This window comes from Castor canadensis, chromosome 10 (genome assembly GCF_047511655.1).
Source record: "Castor canadensis chromosome 10, mCasCan1.hap1v2, whole genome shotgun sequence".
Taxonomy (NCBI): domain Eukaryota; kingdom Metazoa; phylum Chordata; class Mammalia; order Rodentia; family Castoridae; genus Castor; species Castor canadensis.
Window position 1 is genome coordinate 46,900,377 of NC_133395.1, and position 12,121 is coordinate 46,912,497.

Genomic DNA, 12,121 nt, shown 5'->3' on the forward strand with positions numbered 1-12,121 from the left:
TCTGTTCATTCCTTCCCTGAGCCCTTTCAGATCAAGGACCTCTGTGATCCTGGCAAGTGGTACCCAAACAGGGACCCGGACAGAGGCTTAAGGTAAGGAAGGCTCCGATGGCATGCACACATATGTTTTAGTTTCAGTTTGAGAGAAAAAGGGCAACAAGAAAGTAAACAGTAGGCTCTCTTTACAGAAATTTTGTGTTCAATGTTGCATGGCCGAGGATGTAAAGTATCTAAAAGTCAGCTTGAGCGTTTTTTGTCTTATGTCCAAGAGTGCACTCAAAATTAATATAATTGTTTTTTGTTTCATTGTGTAAGTTTTGTATATGTCTGTGATATGATTAATTTATTAGAGAAAAAAATCTAATAGGCATAACAGTCTTATTAAAAACTGAGACAGACTCAAAACACTATTCCTAAAATTGACTCTTACTTCAGCTATCAATCCACCCAAAATGAGTCCTACAAAAAAAGAATAGGACACTTCTCAATATACTCCTAAAAGTTTTAAAAAAATACTTATCAATGTACTTCTGGCCACTTAAGTTAATTTTTACATGTTCTTGAGCTCTTAAGTCTATGCACACTTAAATTGACATTTATGGCATGACTAATTTAAAACTTTTTTACATATGCATATATTTAAACATCTTTAGGATGATTCTTATTATATAATTAATGTGAAGAAATACAAGGCTTCTGTATCTCTTCTCTCCCCCACCTCTTCTGCTGCTACTTTTTTTAAAAAGCAGCTTTTTAAAGATTATGTCAATCAGGTCTAACTAAATTACAGGCATTACTTTATGGACAGTAACTTTAGTTTGTTTCATTTCATCATAAGTAATTTATATTCACTTCCTTTATATCTATTAACAAATGGTGTCTTTATGGGTTACTTATTGTATAAAAACAGTTTAAAATTTGCCTTTCTATATGGGTCTATGTAATAAAAATAAAGCTAATTAAAAAAACAACTTTATTTAAATTTAAATTTGAAATTCTGATGAAAGTTACAGCCCTCGTCTTTTTAAACGAGAGACTTATTAGACTATTATCTAACCAGAGACTTATTAGATTGGCACTACCCAGAGGCCACCTTTTTTTCAATATGTTGATGACTTACTTCTGTGCAGAGCCACAGAGCCCCTCATCTACAGGATGACTGAGTCCCTTTTAAACTTTCTGGCCTCCCAGGGATACAGAGTCTATTAATAAAAAAAAAAAAAAAAAAGCTCAAATATGCCTCCCACAGGTCACCTACCTAGGTGGACAGGCTCCCTCCCTGAGTCATGAGCGAATCCACACAATCCTCCATTTCCCACTCCTCCATAATGTAAAGCACCTTAGAACTTTCTTGGGAGTTACAGGATTTTACAAAATCTGGATCCCTAGATATGTGGCCCTTGCCAGACCGTTTTTTATGTTCCTGATAATACTCCTAATTGGGCCGTATATAATAAGTTCCTGGTAATACTCCTAATTGGGCCGTATATAATAAATGCTCTCTCCAGATTCATATCTCAACAGGTCCAATGGATCAAACTCCAGCCCTTGGTCAAGAAATACTCACCTCTGCCTCCACATGAGCCCTCCATCCTGTTCTATCAGGGGCCCCTGGAGACTACACGGGTCAACCCTTGAAACAAGTACCCCCTTCCCTATCCTCCCATAGTTCCATTGTCAGAACGAATCAGCTAAATGAGTCATCACCACTCTCCCCAACAGCAGTTGGCTGCTTGTCTCAGAGGCGGGATTTATTGGGCCTGATAACCTAAGACAGATAAGTGGGTATCCCATCCCATTGGAGAGCCATATCATTCCTACATTCTGAAGAGTTATAGGCCTGCATTCCTGCACCCTGAGAGGGAGTTATAAACTACATTTCTAGACCCTAAAAAAAGATACAGGGTCTGATAGATCTGCCACAGGGCTAATGAGCAAAATGCTCTCTAGATTGTTTCCACTCCCCCAATAAAGGTACAAACCACACCAGTTCACCTAAAAAAGCCTGGAAATCCATGGCCAATTGAAAAAGCCTACCTAACTCAGAGCCGGGACATCCATAAAAACCCCAGCCTTCACCCAAGCAGGGACCTACTGATTTCTGGGCTCTACTACTCTTTTCTAGCTGTAGCCTTTGCTTTCTCTCTTATAAATCCTACTTCATATATGAAAAAAAAAATCCTGGGCATCATTAAGGTGTCATGCATCTTTCCAATGGATATGCATTACCTCCAAACCTTATAATGATTCTCATTGGGATTGAGAGCACATCAAACATCATCTACAGGGAGTTTAGTCCCATACAGATTTCAGCATAAACTTGATGGCTTTTCATAAAGAAATCTTGGATATCCTAAATAGCAAACTGCCCATTATCCACCCAGGGGAAGTAGCAAATAGAGTGCTAGATGCATTACAAGGACTTAATCCCTTCAATATTTTAAGACACTCTTTTTGGATATTGCTGGGATCATTATTCTTTTCCTCACTGTGTTCGGCTTGTTCCAAATCTTGTGCAGATTTGGAATGTCCCAGATCTTCAGCTCAGAGTGAAGCTCCATCATGTCCACTTAAATACAAGAAAGGGGGAGATGTTGGGAGCCATGAGCCACAATCTGACAAGATTGCAGCATTCCAACAAGGTCGGAAATCTGCAGGTGCACCTTGTCTCTATCACAGTGGGAAGGAATGCTAAATGGTTTCCCTTGACTGAAAAGAAGATTATACTTACTTGAAGACAATTGCAGTAAGAATGCAGGGTGGCCAAAACAGAAAGGTTGTAACTAGGTCAGAGTGTTTTTGATGTTTAAGTCTCTTCCTCTTTTGTATAAAGCTTGCTGAGAAAAATAAAATTTTCCAGTTGGTCATCAGTCTTCTGGCTGATATGTGTCTTGTCTGTTCATTTCTTCCCTGAGCCCTTTTGGATCAAGGACCTCTTTGATCCTGGCATTATTCTGTTAAGAATTTGCACAAAAATTTATACTAAAGTTAGAAACATTGTAAAGAATTATTATTAGGTGCATACAAAAATAGCTTCCCACTAACTTAGGGACTTTTAAGAAAAAAATCACAAAATAATATTATGTCCTATTGTTGACATAGAGTATTGAATTCCATAACAATTTGAATAATCAGCCACCACTTAAATTTATCTGTGGTAGATTTAGAAATTCTAAATTCTTAAAAATTTATAACTTCTCTCTTCCTCCATGATCATTATGTATTCTCTTGCTTCATAAAATATGAACTAAGATTATTTCACAAAAATAATAGTTGCTGTTATAACTAACTGAATGCATACAATGACATGCTGTTTTTGCATTTTCTTAACAATGTCCAACAGAATAGAAAATAGTCATTATTATTAGTTCCAAGTAAAATTTTGATAAATCATATATTAAGATTTATGTGCTTTTATTTTTCTGTTCTTTAGCTCCACATGTATTTTAAATCCACTTTGTTTTAATTAAAACTGAAAAATGGTTAAAGTAGAAATATCCACAGAGGATTATAAGAATATCTTAAATGTGGTGATGATGACAATACCATCAGAGAAATTCTAATTGCGACAATATTTTTATAAAACTAGAAGTAAAAGATTTGTGATGCATTTATTTATTTTAGGGATTATAAACTAGGAATTCTACATTGAAAATGTGAATCATTTTTCTATTTCTGAAAGCAGTTTCAAACTCATAATGTCTAAAGTATTTTTTTACTTTCTCTTTACATCTGACATTTCTCCTATATCTTTTGCCTTAGTTAAGAAACTATTATCACACATCCACTTTCACAAATAAACATCTCATAGATATTTTATTCTTTTCTGCTCACATCCCACATTAAATTAGTCATCAAAACCACCCTATTTTACTTTCTGACTATCTTCTCGCTATCTACCTTCTTCACCTCTGCCACTATAACCTAAGATGGTGGTATGTCTTTCCTGAATTGGTGTGCCTTTCCCTGAGCCTTCCTTCTGTCCTTTTCTAGTCCTTCCTCTTCAGGGGCCCCAAAAATTTTCTTTCTAAAGCATACCTTCCAGTGTTGGCTCTCTGTTCACAAACTTTGAGTAAGACTAAAGGGCTTATAAAACCCTGGCTCCTATCAGCAGTTTCTAAATCACTCATATCTAGCTTCAAATAACATGATGAGATGTTATTTGTATTATGGTTTCTTTCATGGTATTCCCCTACCATGCAGTGAATTTCTAGAACTCAAGGATTTTGTTTTACTTATCTATGGGTCTGTGAAATAAGGATTTGCCCAACAAAAACTTTTATTTGGAACTGTTTGTCCCCTACGAAGGTTTCTAAGTCACATTCTCTACTCCACTGAACTCTGCACTGACTTTCTAACTGGTTTTCTACCTCTCAGGTTTGGTTTCCTCAAAGTCATCTTTCATACAGCCTTAGAGTGAACTGTCTAAGACCTCATTGGCTTTTAAACCTTTACATAGCTTGTCTTAAGATAGTGCTTTTTTTAAAAAAATTGCATACAAAATTCTCCACCAAACACCCAGACCTACCTTTGTTCTTTTCTTTACTCCCACTTTCTGTCCTCAGGACCCTTTACATATCTATTAAGCTCCTGGTAGAGTTCTTCACATACACCTGCTTTTCCTGCTGTTCTATGCCTCATTGCCTATGCAATTTACTGTGCTTGGTGTTAATCCCTGATCCTCATCTTCTTTATCTCTGACCTTACATCTTTCCTGAGTAATCTTCCCATTCACTTTTTAAAACATTTCAGGGTCTGTATCCTCTAGAGAACCTTCTCTGAATCCTGACACTCCACATCCTAGACAAGCTAAGTGCCCCTTCTATGAGGTCTTAAAGAACTTATGGCATCATCCTATCACTTCATTTCAATTTTTGAACACATCAGTTTACATCTTGACCAATAAGCCACAAATATCTTAAGAAAAACATGGCTTTTAATTGTAAGCAGCCCATTTGGCACAACATTTGCCAAATACCAACAAATATGTGTGGAAAAGAAGTAAATCTTTGATCCTAAATTTTCATGGATATCTCTAAATTTTGCACCATATTCTACATTTCAAAATCTTGTTTCTCACATGTGCTGTTGGATTTTCCAACTGATGTCATTTTCTTCACTGAGAATGCAACTTTCCCCTCCACTGTCCTATACTAATTCTTCAAAAGTTGTGAACCCCCATCTCAAATCACTACTCTTTCCTAAGGCTTTTCTTTATTTCCTCATCTCATCATTACCTAATTAAATACCCACAGTGGTCTGTTTCTTTTCATCACTTCATTTGACAACTGTGAGTCCTTGTTCTTTACATACTACATAGTTGGTTTTATGAGGGTGAATGTTTTTTAGTTTTCTCATTGTTCTGTTTGTACTATATATTATGTGTCACAATTCTTTTTAAAAATAGATGTTTCATGAATACTTACTCTTTTGTAGCAAACTATTTCTGCTTTTCTTCAAGGACAATTTTCATCAAGATTACAATTCAAGTAATAATTTCCAATTCTTCCTTCTCTCATTATTTTGATAAACCACTTATGTACATAATTGTAGCACAGAAACAGGTATCTTGGGGACCTTCTACCCAGGTGGCTTTTGTCTCAAAGGTAAAATTCACATTTGATATCAACATTTGTAAGTGACTAAAATAGAAAATTTCTAAGAATATATTTCAACAAATTTCATATATTTTCTTTTAGAATGTAGTGTTCTTAGATTTTACAATATAATGAGGTATATACATTGCTCTTTTGTTTCCTAGAACTTTTATGATCCAAGACTTTTATTCTTAAGGTATATTTTCACAGGAACAAATTAGATGGCTAAAATAGTAGTGATATAAAAATACTTCATTATACTCTGGTAAGGGCTTCTTTATTAATATAAATAGATATTTAATGTTATATGGGAAAACATATGCTAAGTGGATTATTAATATCATTTCACTCTATTGCTATTTTGCTAATAATTATTATCCAAATTTTTATCAAAGAATTGTAATAAAATCACATTTATAATATGTCAAAATCCCCAAAGAAGTTACTATAGGGGAAAACTTTAAAATATTTCATGAAAGAATCTTGGGAATTATGATGCTGTGAGTTCAATCCCTGTATAAAATGATACTACATATTTCCTGCATATTTAAAATGATTTTAGTCTTTTCAACTAATAAAATACACTAAAAGGTATACTAAGAGTTAAGGTTGGTAGGGTGGCTCAAGCTGTAAGAGTGTCTAACTGGCAAATGTGAAGCCCTGAGTTTGAACCCCAGTAACACCAAAAAAAACCCCAAAAAACAAGAAGATATACTAAGGGTTAATTTCCTGGTTGGGATGTGATCAGACACAAACAAAAACCAATACAACTGATAAATATGATAACTATCTCAATTTAATCCAATCCAACAAAAAACAATATAACTATGTAACTGATAAATATGATAATTATCTTGATTGTGGTAATAATTTCACAGTCTAAAGAAATATCACAATTGTACTATATAAACATATGCAATTTTTATTTGTCAATTATACCTTAAAAATCTAGAAAAGCAAAAATTTAAAAATAAGCATGTATCAATTTTACAGCAGAATGGTTAGCTTTACGAAATGATAGAGAGAAAAAGAAAAGAAGAAGGGGAGAAAGGAAGGAAGGAAGGAAGGAGGGAAAGAGAAAAGGAGGGAAGAAAGGAGGTAGGGAGGGAGGAAGGATGGGGGAGGAAGGAGTGTCTCAAAATAAATACAGGAAAAGGTTGACATTAGAAAGTTCTCAGTGATGAAAGTATTGACTGCTGTTATTTTCTTGGTAGTTTTCTATAATTTTAATTTTCACATTGATTTCTGACTCTTAAAACGAGATCTTTCTACTTCAAACTGATGAGTTAATTAGTCATACCTGAATAAAACTAGAATCTACAGGTAAGTTGAATACAATACATTGTAAACAATAGTGGTTTGATACAGTTTGTGCTACATAAAAAAATATTTACATAAATGATTTCTGAAAGGTAATACATGACCCTTCCTCTAGTATGAAGAATGCAGTTGTGTGAGTTTGCTTTGTTTGTAATTTGGCTTTGAAGATGAATGCTAGAGTAGCTAGTACAGATTACACATAAAATTATCTTAAAATCTCAATTGTAGTTGTTATCATCAAAAGAAAATGTAAGTAAGCAATACATTTTTTTAATACTGGAGTTTAAAATTTCTTGATGTAAAAGAAACGAAATCAAATTTTAAGATCTATAGTCCTCAAGATTTTCTGAACAGAATAGCAATGTAAAATGAAAATTCAGCATTTATATCATAAATAAATGTAAAGGGATTTAGTTTATTTCACTTATTTTAGTTTTATTTTCTATATCATTTAAAGTAGTGATAGGATAAAGTAGTAGAATTTCATACATTCTAAGACAATGAAATGCACTAAAAACTGCTGAACAATATAGGGTATGGGGAAAAGGGTAAGGAAGAGTAATAGACTAGACTGATTAAACTGCAATATATTTACAAGTAAAACACCAAAGCCAAATCACAGTGAAAAACAGACAGACACTGAAACAATGAAGGACAGGAATAGGGAACAGTTCACGGCGAGGAGAGGGAGTTAGAAGGAGGGGGAGGATAAATTAAGAGAGTAAAGGAGGGTGAATACAGTTGATATATTTTCTACACATGTATGAATATGGAACATTGAAACCAGAAGAGGACAGGGAAGAGAGAGAATAATAGGGGGCATGAACCAAATTGGGGTATATTATATACATAAATAAATATATTTACAGGATTTTAGTCTGTTTTCATAAAGTGATGATAAGATAAAGTGGTAGAAAGTCATACATTTCCACTGGTCGTTTATATAGTTGAGAACTGAACAGTATTACTTGTTGTTAGAATAAAATATCAAAATATTTTTAAATCTTAGCCTCAATATCAAAGGTTTGATACTTTAAAAATGATTCATGTTTAATACTTTGCATTATAAAAATTAAATTTCTGAATTCCTCATTATTTATATTTCCTTAAAGAACACTTATCACATTTTATATTACATTAAATTAAAATGCAGTGCATATACGAAAGATGAATTATGTAATCATTTTACTTAAAAGTTCCTCTTGCTTGTCACATAAGTGCAATTGTAATTTATGTAATTAAGATAGATCATTAGTGATCTATCTCAACATTTGATACATTTAGAATATTTGAAGACTTAGTACATCTACATGTAGAACAACTTGGCCCTTTGTGTTTATGTACGTTGATGTGTTCTCTGTGAATATTTGAATATTGATTGATTTTTAATGACTGTAGATAATATTTTGTGACGTATCTTGCATGTGTCAGGTCTTGCTCTAAAACTAAGGCCTCAACAACTGTTGGAGCCAGAATTTGATCTCAGGAAGCTTGGCTCCGAACTCTCTGCTCATAAACTGTACATCAAACACTCTTTCAAGAACCATATAGGATTTGTAGATGGGTTTTCTTTTGTTTTTGTAACTGTTATTATTTTTCCTTGAGTCTATTGTGGAAAGTTTATAATCTGGAGGTTTGTTTTGGTGGGAATGGGGTTCGAGCCACACCTTCTGTTCAGGAGTTTCTAATATATGTAAAATGCCAAATTTACTGACACATTTTTCACCCTCACTCTTGTAACTTTCTTAGTGTTTTCCATTGTTGACTCCATTACCATATTTTAAACATCAAATTCTTGAATTTTATCTTGATCAATTTTATTAGGTTATTTTACTAATATTTTTATATGGTGACTTTTTTATGTGTTTCAGTTATTCATTTTCTTTAGCAGAATTATTTCAAAGATATTTTATAATGATAGTCACTATTCAATACAAGTATAAAATTTCATATATTTTACCATTTAAAAGTCAATCACTCTAGAAATAAATCTATAATTTAAGTTCTGTTTAGTTCAGTTGCCTACTTCTTTATTGGATCATTGATTTTAGGGGAGTTTAGTTTTTTGAGCTCCCTATATATTCCGGTTATCAGTCCTTTGTCTGATGTCCAGCTAGCAAATATTCATTATCTTCATTTTAGAGGCCATTTCCTTTGTTGTGCAGAAGCTTTTTAATTTCATGTAGTCCCATTTGTCCATCCTTTCTCTTAGTTGCTGGGCTGATAGAGTTCTACTGAGAAAATCCTTACCTATTCCTATTGTTTCCAGGGTATTCTCTGCTCTTTTATATACTAACTGCAAGGTTTCAGGTCTGATATTAAGGTCCTTAATCCACTTTGAGTTGATACTAATGCAGGCTGACAGGCATGGATCCAGTTTCATTTTTCTGCAGGCAAATAGCCACTTTTCCCAGCACCATATTTTGTTGAAAAACTTTGTCATCCAGTTCTACTACTAGATTCTTAGTTACTAATGGTACTATTTAATTCTACTTAATTTGGTGTTATAAACCAAGCACCAAGTATATTATCCAACATATATTAAGCTTCAAATAAATATATATTTAATTAAGGAGTGCATTCATATATGGTCTATTAAAAAAGGTATTCTGTACAAATTAGATTTTCAATATAAGCTTCCAGAAAATTAAGAGCATTTTATTTACTTTAAATTTCCAGAAAGATCAAACTCCTGATTACTGTCTCCTCATCAGACATTAACAAGATACTAATTTGCCCTCATTAAAATTAATTATCTTGTCCTAATTAAAATTAACATTTGTTAGAATTGTTCTTAAAATGGTAATTCATAAAAGTACTCAGAATGCAAGTTAAACTTGGAACTCATAAAACATTAGGAAAACTTATTCATTGTTCTTAACATCAGAAGTATGGCGAATGACACAGACAATGATACATAGTAAATTAATTTTATTACTGTTTCTAAGCTTCCATTAATCACCAAAAGGGATATATCTGGCTAAGAAATAAGTAAGAATTATTTTGGTAACATTGTATTGTTGGCAAAATACTGACAGATTTATAAAATCAAGACCCTAAAATTATGTTAAAGTTTATCTAACTTCATTTTTCCAGTTAAAATAATGTCTGTTTTTGATGTGTCTCTGACATTTTCTGTTTCCAGAATAAAAGAATGATAACAAAACACAGCCAAGTTCTCTCTCTAAACAAATCATCGACTCCCATTTCTTAATTACTGTGAATTAATACATCAACTGCAATCGAAAATATATTTTATCCTCAAGCATTTACAAAAGTCTTTGGGCAAATTCTTAGACTATGATTAGTTATATAATTTCCTGATAAGATGCACATTGTTGAAGCTGTCCCTGCCTAAGCAATATAAATATCAGTTGGAAAATTATGCAATTACAATTTGATATGCTAGCAACTCACTAAAGATTTTGCAAAGTATTCCACTGCTCTTTGCAACCACAAGCTAGGCTAATGACAACTTTATTGTGTTATTTAAAGATGCCTTTATTTTCAGTAGTATATAAGACTAAAATGAGTTAAATTAACTTTAATGGAATCCATCATCAGAAAACACAAAAGTATACTCTCTACATAAAATCTGTTGCTCTCTATAACTAAAGTTAGTTAAAATGTCATAGTCTCCCTAATCTTGAGATCTGTGTCCTACAATAGAAAGATGACATTTACATGCATAGTCAGTTTGAGACTGTGTGACTGCATTGATTGATTAATGTAATCAAAAAACAATGGAAAGAAAAGTCATTCCAATCTATCTTAACAGGACAAACACTACAAAAATATTCTGAGACACAATTTTGTGCAATGTGTCATACTTGTAGCAGTGGAGAAACACGTGTGCATGGCATGATGAAGAAAATTCACAGAGGTAGAATACACAAACATGATAGAGAGTCAATGGCTTAGTAGCATAAAAATGATGAAAATCAATATGACCATATATGTTGGTTATCTCCAATGTCCCCAAACAATCAAGTTAAGTATTAACTAGTTGTAGAATTGGAATTCATCATGTGCTATAGAGAAAAATGTTTGATGGGCAGTTACAATTAACCTTTTCTTGCTGTACAGACTATGGTTAACCTACACGAAGGTCAACCTCAGTTTCATCAAATCTTTCATTAGGTATGAAAAAAGACTATATTTGACTTTAGAATGCTTTCTTAACACTATTGGTTATCCAAAGATGATAGTGTCATCCTCTTTCTCAGTTTTCTTATATTTAATAAACATCTGTGATTTTTCAGCTGTACCATCTCACTTGCAAGGATACACTCAATGATTGTTTTATTCAGTCCATACATGATTTATTGCATTGTGCTACATACTGACCACATGCAACGATCAGAACAACAGTCTTGACTTCATGAAGCTTGTAACTGAGTAAAATAAACTTTGAACAGTAGCCACACAATTAATTCTTGCTGCAAATATGCTGTAAAGTATATAGTAGAACACAAGAGCACAGGATTGGAAGGAACTAAACCAATCCTTTAGGGTTAACCAATTCTTTCCTGAGAGAAGATACTGATGTTTTATTTCAGATGTAACTAGATAAAGGAAGTAAGAAGAATATATCAGAATAAAGAAACTGAGGTAGCAAGGAACATATGTATAAAAGATTGCAAAGAAGAATAGATTAAAGTAAAGAAAATGTATGCATGAAGAGAGAAGTTAGAAAATTGAGTACGGCACATTAGAATACAGCTGTTCCTCTACTTACAGTGGGGCTACATCCTATAAACTCACGACAAGGTAAAATGTTTTATTTATCTTAAATTTAAAAATGGACTTATGCTGGGAGTGGTGGCTGATACCTATTATCTCAGCTAATCAAGGAGGCAGAAATCAGGAAGATATGGTTTCAGGCCACCCAACGGAAATAGTTAGTGAGACTCCATCTCAACAAATAAGCTGGGCATGGTGGATCTTGTATGTAATCCTAGGTAATAAGATGATAATAGTTTCAGCATAGTCCCAGGCTGGCCCAGGCAAAAAAAGCAAAATCCTATCTAAAATATAAGCTAAAGCCAAAAGGGCTAGAACCCTTGCCTAGTAAATGAAAGATCCTGAGTACCACGACCCGCACAAAAAATTCATTTATGATTGGCATGGTAACACATAACTGTTATCCCAGCCATTTGGGATGCAGATGTTGGAAGATTGTGATCCAGGTCCAGCCCAGGCAAA

The 12,121-nt window shown here is 33.4% G+C and overlaps 1 long non-coding RNA gene across 2 annotated transcripts in view; it reads right to left on the minus strand.

The window, feature by feature from the left end:
- The window catches only part of LOC141411593 (uncharacterized), a 105,083-nt gene that overhangs the window by 18,047 nt on the left and 74,915 nt on the right, over positions 1 to 12,121 (minus strand). For both annotated transcript variants that reach the window (XR_012436432.1, XR_012436433.1), the window contains exon 2: positions 2,731 to 2,953. This is a non-coding gene — a long non-coding RNA (uncharacterized lncRNA). The remainder of the gene's footprint in view (positions 1 to 2,730; positions 2,954 to 12,121) is intronic.